This window comes from Canis lupus, chromosome 20, assembly GCF_011100685.1.
Source record: "Canis lupus familiaris isolate Mischka breed German Shepherd chromosome 20, alternate assembly UU_Cfam_GSD_1.0, whole genome shotgun sequence".
NCBI classification, from domain to species: Eukaryota; Metazoa; Chordata; class Mammalia; order Carnivora; family Canidae; genus Canis; species Canis lupus.
Genome location: NC_049241.1, coordinates 47,043,705 through 47,058,347, shown reverse-complemented (window position 1 = coordinate 47,058,347; position 14,643 = coordinate 47,043,705).

Below are 14,643 nucleotides of genomic sequence, written 5' to 3'. Positions count from 1 at the left end.
TGAATAAATAAATAAAATCTTTAAAAAAAAAAGGACTGAGTTAAGGGACATGTTTGAGGTTCTGGGTCAGAGGAGGACCCATAGTGGCACCACGCTCTGATCTCCCTGACCTCTGTTCCTATCTAATATACCCGAACTTTTCTTACCTCCTAATCCTTCACTGTGTTTCTATGGTTACCTTGTATACTTAAACATGGCAAAATATAGATACTTTATCCTGTGTGTCTGATCATTGAAATCACTTTATTTGTTATATAGCCTGCTGCTTTTGCTGGTTTTCACTGGTAGGGTCGGTGTACTTGTGCCTGGTTATCTTCGCCTGGGAGTTTATCATATTTGAAATAACATTTGTAGAATTTGAAGAAGGTAGCATTGTCTAAGGAGGAAGTCTTGGAGACTTCCTGGTTGAAGATAATGTTGAGTGAAGTTCAAGGCTTGTGGTGCCCAAGATCATGAAGGCAGTTTAAATTCTATCTGAGATCACACTTGTGTGATCACACTTGTGTGCTCTCGCCTTGAGGGGTGGAGCTTTTTGAGGTTTCCATTTATGTATGGAGGGTCTTCTTGCAATTCCTCTTTTTCCCTATCACTGTAGGCTTTGATTTTTCTCCCTTGATCATTGATGTAGGAAACAAGGCAAAAAGAAAAATTATTAAATTTCCTACTACTTTACAGCCCATTGACAAGTCCTTGATAAAAGCAGGGTGACATTCCTCTAGACACTCAATTGCCTTGATGTTAATAGTTTGCTAAGGACAAAAGGCAATCTCTTTTTTAAAGGTTTTATTTATTCGTCTCACACACACACACACACACACACACACACAGAGGGAGAGACATAGGCAGAGGGAGAAGCAGGCTCACTGTGGGGAACCTGATGCAGGACTCTACCCCAGGACCCCAGGATCATGATCTGAGCCAGAGGCAGACGCTCAACCACTGAGCCACCAAGGCCCCATTAAAAGGCAATCTTAGTCCAACCTCCAGGATCCTGTAAGTCTACTTTAACATGTGAAAATTCCTTTGGAAACTTCCTTTATCTCTATCCCCAAGATACATGTTGGCAACCATTCCCCAAGCATATGACCTACCAATATATATCTGCAGGGTCTCATGACTAAGGTTTTATTAAACAGTAGTAAGTGACCTTTTTCCAATGATAGCTAGGCCCCTCAGGGTCCTGGAAACCTTGCTTCCAAAATTCCTTAGAGACATGCTATCCCTAACCCCCTCCCAACTTGAAGTATATAATGAGCCACCCTCATGACCCCAGTACAGCTCTTTTTGCCCGTGACTCCTATCCCTGTGGTTTTATGAAACCACCTTTTTTTGCACCAAAGATGTCTCAATAATTCTTTTTTGGCCATTGGCTTCGAATTCTAGTTTCTTTCCTACATCAATCAAGAGGCCATCAAAACAGCTTCACTTTTTCCTGACTTGAGAAATGCCTCCAGAGCAAAAGTATAATTCATGTTCATTTAACTCTTGGGTTCTATTTTCATTTGAGTGGAGTCTTTGTAATTCTTTACTGTCTTTCATTGTCATGTATTTATTTAAGAAACTGGAAAAGTATCCAATTATGAGAGTTGTTTTTTAAAAATTAAAAGTTTAACTTAAGGGCAGCCTGGTGGCTCAGCGGTTCAGCGCCGCCTTTGGCCCAGGGCATGATCCTGGAGACCCGGGATTGAGTCTCACGTTGTGCTCCCTGCATGGAGCCTGTCTCTCTCTCTCTCTCTCTCTGTGTGTGTGTTTCTCATGAATAAATAAATAAAATCTTTTAAAAAAAGTTTAACCTAAATAACCTAGCTTACCATTAGTGGGAACAGAAAGTCTCAGTTGGAATTTTAAATGGTCACAACCCAGTTATTACTCAACTTTTGAATGTATTGAGGGTGATAATTGCCTTTAAGTATAGATTCCCATACCAGGAAAAACTCACATTAGGGCTTAAGGGAGAGGACAGTACATCACCCAGAGATCTTGGAACCTGGGCTAAATGGAGAGAGCACATTGACTTTGAGGTGGACTTTCCTGGGGATGTTCCTTGTGTAGGAAGAGGAGTACACAAAGGATGCTTTGGTAGTCAATAAGATGGATGGTGTCAGAGACTACTAACTGTGTATCCCGCTGTTCATTTTTGCCTTCTTGTAGTCCTTAGTTTTTAGTTAGCTGCATGGCAGGCTGAAATACAAATAATATTTGAAAGCTTTTCTTGAAACTCAACTGGCTAAATTACTATATGTTGTCTTTTTGGAGAAGTCAAAGAGTACCTGGTAATTCTGGAGACCTTCCTGAAAAGAGAGCTGGACATTCTCTCTGTCCAGTTTCTCCCTTCTTCTTTTCTGCTTTTTGGGGTGGTGTGGGTAGCTGGAGCTCCATGTTGGATCAAGAGGATAAGACTATTCTTTGCAGATAATTAAATGCAGTTAGGGTCAGATGACTCTGGATCCAGCACACCTTGGAGTTATATTACCAAGGTCACAATCCCAGTCTGCTGTTTCCTAGCTGTTTGGGTTGGGGGAAAACTGTTGATCTCTCTGAACCTCAGTTCCATTACCATATAGTAATAGCCACCTTATTACACTGATGGGAAGATTGCATAAGCCAGCATGTGCAACATCATTGAGTCTATCTGGTAAGCATCAGTACTCAGTGAGTGTTAAAATATTCCCTTCTCTCTTCTTTTTCCATAATGTTCTAAAATTTAAAAAGCTTTAGTCACAAAAGTTAAATTTAAGTATTGAGAAATGTGGCAACCTTCTGTTGAAGAAAACTATCATTAGAAGACCCAGTTAGTTCTAAATATCCATAGTTACCTCTGAGAAACTCCAAGGGCCTTTGATGCCAAGCTGGTCTTGAAGCTAGGAAATGAAAAAACAATTTTTCCTGCTAAAGAAGCATGATCTGGACTTCGTTTTTCGCCTACAGGTTTCAGGAGGTGGAGGCCTTGGGGGTCCCAATAGTCAGGAGAAAGTGGAGGGTGGGGGAGTGGAACCACCTCCTTCAGCACCTGGGACAGCGGCCGACCCCGGACTTCGCTCCTCTGAAGCTGTAGGAGCAACGCCTCCCCCCCTTTTGAGTGTACGGAGTGCAGGGCCTCAAAACCTTTCTAGGGCCCACAGATTGGGGCAAAATATGAAAGGAGCATTGCAAGATGAAATGAATAAATATTTAATATATTTTAAGCTGAAAATCACATGTGTTTTTCTTTGCCAAGTTCTTAAATTATTTTTCATATCCCCAAAATGATATATCTTCATAAGAGAAAACACAAGAAGAAAAAGTGAGAAATAAAAATCATTTTTATACCCAGAATTCAAACGTCAAAATAATCACTGTTCATATTTTCTTTCATATACATCCAGCTTTTATTTATATATAATCTTCATAGAAGTAAAAAAAAAAGTTATTTACATCTAAATGTATTACATTTATATGTAATCCCCTGTTTAAAAATGCTATTTTACTGGCTAATAAGCACATGAAAAGATGCAACATCATTAGTCATTAGGGAAATGCAAAGCAATGCCACATGTGATACCCCTTCATAACCACGAGGATGACAAGAATCTGAAAAAGGGAAGATAACAAGTCTAGTGAAGATGTGGAGTAGTTGTAACCCTGATACAGTGCCAGTGGGAATGCAAAATGGTGCAGAACATTTGGTGTTTCATCAATAAATTAAACATAGAACTACTATATGAGGCACCAATTCCACGCTTAGTATATACCCCCAAAGAATTGAAAACAGTTGTTCCAACAAAAGCATAAGTTCTGTAGTGGCACTATTCACAATTGTCAAAAGTTGGATAATTGGGAAACAATCCAAATATCCACGGTCAGGTAAATGAAGTGGATAAACAAAATATGGTATACCCAGAACAAGGATATTACTGGATTATAAAAAGGAATGAGGCATTGATACACACTACAGCACAGATGAACTTTGAGAACATTATACTGGGGGCAGTCCTGGTGGCGCAGCAGTTTGGCACCGCCTGAGGCCCAGGGTGTGATCCTGGAGACCTGGGAGCGAGTCCCACGTCAGGCTCCCTGCATAGAGCCTGCTTCTCCCTCTGCCTGTGTCTCTGCCTCTCTCTCTCTCTCTCTCTGTGTCTCTCATGAATAAATAAATAAAATCTTAAAAAAAGAAAACATTATACCGAGTGAAATGTCACATATAGTATGATTCCATTATATGAAATGTCCAGGATAGGAAGATCTATAGATATGGAAAGCAGATTGGTGGTTTCCAAGGCTGGCCAGTGGTAACTGGAGGGTTACTGCCCTGGGTAGGAGGTCTCCTTTTTGGGTGATGAAATATTCTGGAACTAGATAGAGGTGATGGCTGCACAACACTATGAATGTACTAAATGCATGAAATTGTACACTTTTTAATGGTTAACATGGTGAATTTTATGTTATGTGCATTTTACCTCAACAAGTAATTTTGTTTTATCATATATATTTTTTGTTAATTTCATATGACAATATATTGTGACCATCTTTCTATGACATAAAATCATCATTTTGAGGTCTTTAAAATCTCTATGTGTTAAGTTTCTTTTCTTTTTCTATGTGTTAAGTTTCAAGCCCCTTTTAATTTTTTTAAATGGTACTATATTAGAAAATAATTTAAAATTATGTCTTGTGGGGCACCTGTGTGGTTCAGTTGGTTGATTGCTTGACTCTTGATTTCAGCTCAGGTCATGATCTTGGGGTCGTGAGATCCAGCCCCAGATGAGCTCATCACTCAGTGCAGAATCTGCTTGACATTCTCTCTCTCCCTCTCCCTCTGCTCCCCCATTAGCAAACTCTCTATAAATAAATAAATACAATCTTAAAAAAATATTTTGTCTACTTAACCACCTAGGTGACCCAGTACTTCACTTCTTTTTATTGCTAAGCAATATTCTATCATAGGGATAAGCCACTCTTTCTTCACCAGTTGAAAAATATGTGGATTGTTTCTAGTTTGGGGCTACTATGAAAAAAAACTATTATGAATATTTGTGTTCAAGTGTTCGTTGCTCTTGGAATGAGATGGTTGGGCCATCTTATACATGGATGTTTAACATTAAAAGAAATGATCAAGCTGTTTCGAGTGTCTATCATTTAAAATTACAATTAGTAATATATGAGGGTTCTAATTGTACCACATATTCACTGGCATTTTATGTTGTCAGTTCTTCCCCCAGCTGTCCTCATGAGTATGTGATATTTCACTGTGGTTTTAGTTTGCATTTTAAAATGATTAATAATGGACCTTTTTTTCATGTGTCTATTTGCCATCCATTTATCTTCTTTGGTGAAGTGTCTGCTCAAATCTTTTGCCTGTTAGTTTTCCCTGAGTTGTCTGCCTTCTTATTTTTGGATTTTGAGATTCTTTATGTATTTTGCACAAAAGTCCTTTGACGTGTGATTTGCAAGTCTTTTTTTTTTAAGATTTTATTCATTCATTCATGAGAGATGGAGAAAGAGAGGCAGAGACACAAGGCAGAGGGAGAAGCAGGCTTCCATGCAGGGAGCCCGACGTGGGATTCGATCCCCAGTCTCCAGGATCACGCCTGGGCTGAAGGTGGCGCTAAACCATGGACTGCCTTGCAAGGGCTGCCCTGCAAGTCTTTTTTCTAGTCTGTGGCTGACCTCATTTATCTAAGTTTCTTTTACAGAGCGAACATTTTTTATAAGGTACAATGTAGCAATATTTTCATTTTATGGATTATGCTTATGGTGTTGTATATAAACTATTTGTCTAACCCAAGATCACAAAGATTCTCTTCTATTTTTCCTTCTTTTTTTTTTTTTTTTAAAGATTTTATTTATTTGTTTATGAGAGACACACAGAGAGAGGCAGAGACACAGGCAGAGGGAGAGAAGCAGGCTCCATGCAGGGAGCCTGACATGGGACTTGATCCCGGGTCTCCAGGATCACACCCTGGGCTGAAGGCAGCGCTAAACTGCTGAGCCTCATAGGCTGCTCATATTTTTCCTTCTAGAAGTTTTATATTGGGGATGCCTGGGTGGCTCAGTCAGTTAAGCATCTGCTTCAGCTCAGGTCATGATTTCAGGATCCTGGGATCAAGCTCCAAGTTGGGCTCCCTGCTGAGTGGGGAGTCTGCTTCTCCCTCTCAATCTCCCTCAGTGTTCTCACTTTCTCACTCTCCCTCAAATAAATAAATTTTAAAATATCTTTAAAAATGTTAGATTTTACATAATTTAGTTCTATGATCCATTTTAAGTTAATTTTTCAGTAAAGTGTGAGATATATGTTGACTTTTTTCTTTCCCTCTTCTTTTTTTGCATGTGGATGTCCAGTTGCACCAGTATCATTTTTTGAAGACTATCCTTTGTGCATTGACTTGTTTTGCACATTTTAAAGAAAGTCAACTGAATTTGGGTGGGTCTACTTCTGGACTCTATTCTGTTCCATTAATTTATGTCTAATCTTTGGCCCATGCCACACTGTTATGGTTATTATTGTCTTATAGTATGTCTTGAAAGGGGTCATGTGAATCTGCCCATTACACTTTCCTTTTCAAAAAATCTGGCTATTATAAGTCTTTTTACATTTTCATGTAAATTTTATAATCAGCTTATCTATTCTTACAAAAATGTCCTGCTGAGATTGGGGTTGTGAATTCTTCAAATCTATAAATCAATTCGAAGAGACTTAATATCTTAACAATATTGAGCCTTCCAATCCATGAATATTGTTTTATCTCTCCATCAATTTGGATCTTCTTGGCTTTCTTTCATCAGTGTTTTAGAGTTTGCATCACAGAGATCTAGAACATTTTATTAGATGTATAAATGTATAGTCTATGTATACTAAATCTATTTTATTAGATTTATATCTTGAGTATTACACTTTTTCTGGTGTATAATACTTTAAAAATGGTATGTGAAAATATTTCTCCAATTGTTTTCCAATTTTACTACTACCATAAGAAGGTTTGGAATACTTCTTCTGTAAAGGACCATATAGTAAATATTTTAGGCTTTACACATCCCATTCAGGATCCCCTCCTTCTCTCGCTCCTTCTCCTTTTACAATCCTTTTAAAATATAAAAACATTCCTTAGCTCACAGATGATACAAAAACCAGCCACAGGCCAGATTAGGTCCATGGACCATGGATTGCTGACCCCTGGAATACAGAAGTAGAATTTCTATGTGTTATATTCTACCGTAGAATATATTCTATTAGATTTTTGTATATCGATCATGTATCCTGAACTCTTTTGGATAATTCTCATTGGGATGCAAATAATACTATTTCCTCAATCTTAAAAAGTCCCTTTCCTGATCCACTTTCCCACCAACTGATGAACCGTTTCTTTCCTCCAACATATAGCTCACTCCTTCAACGTGTGATTTATATTTGTAGTGTTAAGTGTCTCCTCTCCCACTGCAAACAGGCTCTGGTTAAGGATCATGATGGTAAATAAATGAGAGATGTACCCGTGTGTGTAGTTCTAAAGGACACTAGCCTGCTATCATCGACGGCTGTGGCTCTCCTTCCTCTTCTGAGTGCTCCACTCTCGCCCTCTGCTGGACAGTTTGGGGACAATAAACTCTAAGGCATCTGGTCCCCATTAGTTCAGTATGCGTGTCTGTGTGACTGTGTGTGTGTGTGTGTGTGTGTGTATGTGTGGGTGTCTGTGGTATAAGTGTCTGTGTGACTGTGTGTGTGTTCACGTTATTGTTTGTACACAGGTGTAAGTATGTGTGTATGTGAGTGTATGCATATAATTGGGTACATGTGTATGAATAAGTGTACAAATGTGTGTGTGCATGTGTCAGTGTACGTGTGTGTAATAGTGCGCAAGTGTAGGTGCATAGGTGTTTGTATGTGACTATGTGTGCGTGTGTGTGTGTAGGGTGTGACTGTGTGTGTCATGAAGTCACTAAGTCCTGTAACTGGCAGGGATCTTAGATGACTAAATGAACGTGAGTTTTTTTTTTTTAAGATTTATTTATTTGAGAGAGAGAGGGAGAGAGCAGGGGTGGGGGTGCAGCAGGAGGCAGAGAGAGAATCCAAGCAGACTCTCACGGAGCGTGGAGCCCAACGCTAACTCGATCCCATCGAGATCATGAGTTCATGACCTGAGATGAAACCAAGAGTCGGAAGCTCCAATGGACTGTGACACCCAGGCGTTCCTAAGCATGAGTTTAGGAAGGAGCCCTTTACAAAGGTATGGGAAGGGCCAAGGAAACCATCAAGGCTAGTTCAGTGTCCTGGAGGTAGAACAGCTGAGAGCTGCCATCAATCCCAGGTCCATAGGGCCAGGGAGTAGCTATTCCTGGAATCTAGAGGGCTTCGCTGTCATGGAAAACACTGTCATACAAAGTCTCTCCTTTGGCAGAGAATGGATGTTATTTTATAATATCCTCTGATTGCCTGCAGGTGTCTGACACTGACCAGACACCATTTCCTTATTTGACCCAGAGAGGCTGCAGGTAGGTGGCCAAAGACTCCTGTTGTAGCCCATGGTTTTAATTTGGGTGGGCATCCACTCCACATGCCTTCACAGATGGGGGTTCACTCAGCTCCTCTGTACCAAGGTGGCTTCCTTGCCTGCTGGCTAAACAGACATCAGAATGGGGGGAGAAATCCTGCCTCTTCCCTTGCAAGCTCTACTGCTTTTATCGTGATGCTCTTGGGGTCCGCCTCCTTTCGCTGTTGTATGAGAAATACCCTTTTACACTCCACAGGGATGATCTCTGTTGACAGCAACCCACCCTGCCCAAGTGGTAGAGGTGGCCTGACTACTTTTCAGAGCTTGTCCCATCCAAAACTCCTGTCCAGGGGAAGTTGATGTCAACTATTGTGGAGCCTCAGGACTTTCCAGAACTTTCCCTTCAGCCTTATTTTTCCAAAGCCAGCCATTTTGCTCCCCTGGTACTTCTGCCAAAAGCTGGCAGCTCCAGCTTATGGATCTGACCCTTGTCATGCTTCAGGGGCGGGTTGAGTTTCCTGATCGTTATTATGTTAACTGAAATGTTGCAACTATTTCCAGCTTGAGTATTGGGCCAGATTTTACTGTCATGGGTCTCCTGGACTAGTTCTTGCTTCCTTCATAGATGAATGCTGAGTGAAATTGCCTCACTGTCTTTGTTTATCTCAGCAAAGGAAGTAAGAATTACTTCCTTATCTTATCTCGGAAAGGAAGTAAGAATTACACAGTTTTTAGGTCATTTGATTACCCCACTCTGTGTTGGTCTTTACGGTCCTCGTGTGGTTTTAGTGGTGGGGAGTGATCTTTATTTGCTGTTCACTCCTCCATGTCATTCAGGTTTCTGCTCAAAGATCACTTCCACAGGGCAGCCCTCCCTGGTTGCCCCTTGGTCACCTGCTAGCTCTTCTCATTCTGTTAATATCCTTCATTACCACCACCATCTGACTTGGTCCTATCCCCCATTGGCTTCTGCCATCAGGCATGAGCACCACTGTCTAGAGACTTCATTTATCTTATTCATCTTGGGTCCTGGGTCCTAGTACCATGCCTGGTATGGATTAGGTACACAAGTACAGTTTGTTGCTGAAGAATGAACTACTTGGGAGGTACAAGTCCCCCTATCCATTTTACCAAGGAGGGCATGAAGCTCAGAGAGGGCAAGCGACTTGAGCAGATCCCAGCTTTGAGTAGGGCTGGGATCTGAACTCTGTTGTGCTGAATCCAGAACTTGTTCCTTCCTAACGGCCAAGGAAAGGAAAAGAGGGACTCACCACCAGGCAGCCTGCATGCTTGCTCTAGAGACCCCAGGCTGACTCCTGGGAGGTATGTTTCTGTGGGGACACAAAAGAAAAACTGTTCATCTGTTGTGTGCACCAATTACGTGCCTCCGTACTTTATTTATTTTAAAGTTGGTGTTTTAGTGATAAAAATTATAGCGACTCAGTGTCGGAGAAAGCATTAGAGAAAGCATTAGAGACAAGTAGCAAGGTAAAAGAATGAAGGCTTCAGTTCTACTTCCTCCAGTTCCATTGTGATGTGTGGATTCTTCTGGAATTTTCTTCAATGCATATGCCAACATGTGCACGCGCAGACCCATATGCACATTAATAAGTTTTAAATGTAGATGTGACTGGCACTCAAATGTCAATTTTTTAATTGAGGTATAACAGACATGTAACATTATATTAGTTTCAGATGTACACATGATTTAATATTTGTATATATTACAAAATGATCAGCTCAATAAATTTATTAATATCCATCATCACATATAGTTACAGGATTATTCTTCAAGAGGTGATAATTTTTTTTAAAAAAGATTTATTTATTTTAGAGATTTTCATTTGTTTATTTATTTATTTGGGGGGGGGGAGAGAGAGAATGAGAGTGCCAGGAGGAGCAGAGGGAGAGGGACAAGTAGACCCTATGCGGAGCATAGAGTCGGACACAGGGCTGGATCTCACTACCCCGAGATCATGACCTGAGCCAAAATCAAGAGTCAGTCACTTAACTGACTGGGCCACCCAGGCACCACCAGTGATGAAGACTTTTAAGATCTACTCTCTTAGCAATTTTCTTTTCTTTTTTTTAAAAAAGATTTTATTTATTTATTCATAAGAGACACATGGGGGGAGAGAGAGAGAGAGAGAGAGAGAGGCAGAGACACAGGCAGAGGGAGAAGCAGGCTCCATGCAGGGAGCCTGACGTGGGATTTGATCCAGGGTCTCCAGGATCATGCCCTGATCAGCCCTGCATACTGAAGGCAGGCACTTAACTGCTGAGCCACCCAGGGATTCCCTCTTAGCAATTTTCAAACACACAATGCATTGTTATTAACTATGGTCACGGAGCTATACATTGCATTCCTAGGACTGACTTATTTCGTAACTGGAGTTTGTACCTTTTGACGCCCTTCACCCATTTCATCCACTCCCTAACACCCTACCTTTGGCAATCATCAATGCGTCCTCTGTTTCTATGAGTTCATTTATTTTTTTAAAGATTCCATGTAAGTGAGATCATATGGTATTTGTCTTTCCCTCTGGCTTATTTCACTTAGCATAATGACTTCAAGGTATATCTGTCCATCCATGTTGTCACAAATGGAAAGATTTCCTTTACATGTCACTTTGAAAGATACTCCCCCTCCTCTCTCTGCATCTGATAGAATGCTTGCAATACTCTGTGATGTTTTATCAAGTCCACTTTACAGATATGAAGACTGAGGTTCAAAGGGATGGCAGGCTTTGCCTAAAGTTGGTGACGTCAAAATAACAAGAACTCACTTGCCTTTTTGTGCAGCATGGGTATCCTACTCCATGCTTGCCCGTGGTGACTCACGCTCTTATTTCAGGTCTCACCCTGATGCCTGGCCTAAGGTAGGACCCTTACCCCCCAGCACATCACTTATCGTTGATATGTTCTTGATCATTTATTTGATCACTGTCCATCTAATGACAAGATGTGAGCCCCTTGATGTCAGAGACTGGGTCTGCTGTGCTCAGCACTGATTCCCGTTGCCTAAAATATGCCCAACACAGTAGAGAGGTTCCAAAACTTTTGGTTGTATGGACAGTCCCTGGAGATTTAGGTATTTCTCCTTATTTTATAACTGAAAAAAAAAAAAAAACCACCTTGGGAATCAGAGAAGTGAAGGCTATCCCCTCCATCATCCATGCAGAACCTGGAATCCAAGATCTTAAAAAAACGTTTCTTAACACTTGAAGGCATGTACACATTTTTCCTGAGGAACTACTTAGATGCAGTTTAGAGTCAATATTTCTAGGTAGAGGTATAAGATCCTGAACTTCCTGCAAGCTCTCAGGTGATGCCTGTAGTGGAGGTCTGAGGACCATGCTTAGAGCTGACGGCTGCAAACCTTTCTTTCATGCCCAGATTTCAGTGAGCATCAACTAGGTGCTAGGCTTTGCTGTCACTTGTGCTGTCATATTTACCTAATCAGCGGTGGGGCTGTAGCTAGTTGCTTTTCCCGTCTGAATCTCTGGTTCCTTTTCGGTAAAAATGAGCTCATGAATGTGGTCTTGCAGGCTGTTGGATAATTACACAGCAACAGCAGTAGCAATAGCAGTGACTGGCATTTATTAAGGCCTTCCTCTGTCCTATGTATGCTACATTCATTGTCTTTTAAAATTATTCCTGCTACCTTAGGAGGTGATGCTAATGAAATGCTCATCCTCAGAAGGGAGGGAGCACAGCCCAGTGGTTGAGGGCACCCCATATGAAGTAGGGCTGCGTGGTGCAGAGCCTGGCTCCACCAGCTATGGGACTTTGGGCAAGTCACTCAAAGAGCTTTCAGGCTCGGCTTTGTCATCTGTAAAATGAGTGAGTGAGGGAAGTGGTGAATATATCAGAGCTTAAAACAAGATCGTGGCTCATGTTGGCAAATGCGACTCCTGCTGTAGCTGCCTGCCCACTGCTGGCACATGGTAGGTCTGCAGTGAGTTGAGCTTCTCTGGGCACCAGGGGCTCTTCTTGTGTGTCTAAAGTTCTGCCTGGCTTCGGGCCTTGCCCTTGACCCTGATGTGGGTGGACTTGCCAGCAAGTGATGTCTGCCTCCACAGATGGGGAGGAAATAAAGGAGGAGGGATTGCAACCCCCCCTTCCACTGAGGGCTTTAGGACCAGCCACCTGAACGCTTTGGCCAGTGAGAATGGGGGAGAGGGAAGTGTGGGGTCTCCCCAACACCCTACCAGTGTCAGGAGGACTCTTTCCCCATCTCCAGCTCAGTAGCTTTGCAAGGAGCCCATCCCTCATGTTATCTCTCACATCAGACCACCCCATAGGCAGATCTAGACAGACCATTGAAAGGCCCAGAGCGGAGCGCTAGATCTGCTGGGTGGTGCCTACTAGATGTGAGAGGATAACCCACCTGGCAACTGGAGTGCTCAAAGAGATCTCCTTCTGGGTCACACATTGCTTGAAATTCCACCATATAAATGTCCCTGGATTCACTGGGTATTGTCCTTTATGAACAGTTGTGGAAAGCATGGCAGAGGGGAAAGGATTGGGCTTGGGAGTATGTCAGACCTGGGTTCCTTTGAACTCTGCAACTTGGGCTAGAAGCTTGCCCTCTCTGAGCCTCAGTTTGCTCTCCTGTTAAATCGGGTATCTTTCCTCCTGTGGATGCCGTCACCCAGGTCTCCCTGTCTGATCCCAGGCCAGTGGCCCAGAGAGCTGAGGGGAGGGTGATGCATTACCTTATTGGCAGAACATTTGGCATCCAATAGTTTACTTTATGTAGAGCACCTGGCGCACAGAAGGAGCATTTTATGCACAGCTTCTGGCACTCAGTGGACTTGCTTTATGTGGAGCCCCTAGCACATAGTAGGTGCTCTTTATGTAGTATGTTGGGCACTCAGTAGGTATGCCTGATGTAGACCACCCATCATACTGTAGTCAGGATTTATGTCGAGTACACAGCAAATCGCAGGTACACTTTATGTAGAGGATCTGGCACACAGTAGGCATGTTTTATGTAAGGTACTTTGCACAGAGTAGGCTTATTTTCTGTAAAGCAGCCGACACATAGTAGGTATATTTTACATAGAACGCCCAGCACACAGTAGGTGTGCTTTACATAGTGTACCTGGCACAAGTAAGTGTGCTTTAGGTAGAGCACCTAGCACTTAGTAGGTATGCCTTAGGGAAGGTACCCAGCATACAATATGCACGCTCTAGGTAGAACACCTGGCATACACAGGAATTGTGCAGAGCACTTGGGACACAGAACGTGCACATTGTGGGGAGTATCTGGCACACAGTGGGTACACTTTATATGGTGTACCTGGCACACAGCACACTTCATGTAGAGCCCCAAAATGCACTGTAGGCACACTTTTATGGTACCCTGCACACAGTAGGCCCAGTTTACATACAGTATTCTGCAAAGAGAAGGTTTACTTTATGTGGAGTGCTGGCACACAGCAACACAAATACTAGTTGCCAGCCCTTTCTCTTCACTGTGGTTTTTCAGAGGCTCCTGATCCTTTCTACATTCCTGTCTTCTGTCCTAATCTCAGGCCCCCATCTGACACCCATCTCCCAGATGGCAGTACTGAGCCCACAGGGGGCTGGCACAGCTCACAGTCCCAGGCAGGAGGAGCAGAACTCCACCCAGGGTCTCCCAGCTCTGCTTCCTCTATCTGAGCCCCACCTTCTCCTGGATCCTGCGGCCCCCACATCCTCACCCCTCCCAGCAGCCCTCCTCAGACTGGGCCCCTTACCCCTCCATCTGATGCCGGTAATCCCCAGCCTGGCCGGTTTTTTGTTTCTGCAGTCCTATCTCAACCAGGTCCCTGGGCTTCTTGGAGGCAGGGCTTGAACTCCCGCCAAGGTGTGCAGTCCAGAGGCCAGAGGCTTTCTGATTCTGTGCTGGAAAATCGTGCAAGCCACCCTCCTGACTTACATGTAGAGGGAGGCCCCAAATATGTTTTTGGGACAAGGCTGGCATGATCCTGTTCCCATGGCACCTGAACTCTGAAGTTCAAGTTTTTATCAGCCACACAGGCCTGGAGAGGGCAACTGTGGCTGTTAACGTGGGGATGCAGAGTCACCTTTACCCATCCCCCAAACCACCACGCACCCCAAATGGGAGGTACTGAGTTTGAGGTTCTAGAGCTCAAGTGCTCTTGATAATACTGAAGCCTCCCTCCCCAACCCA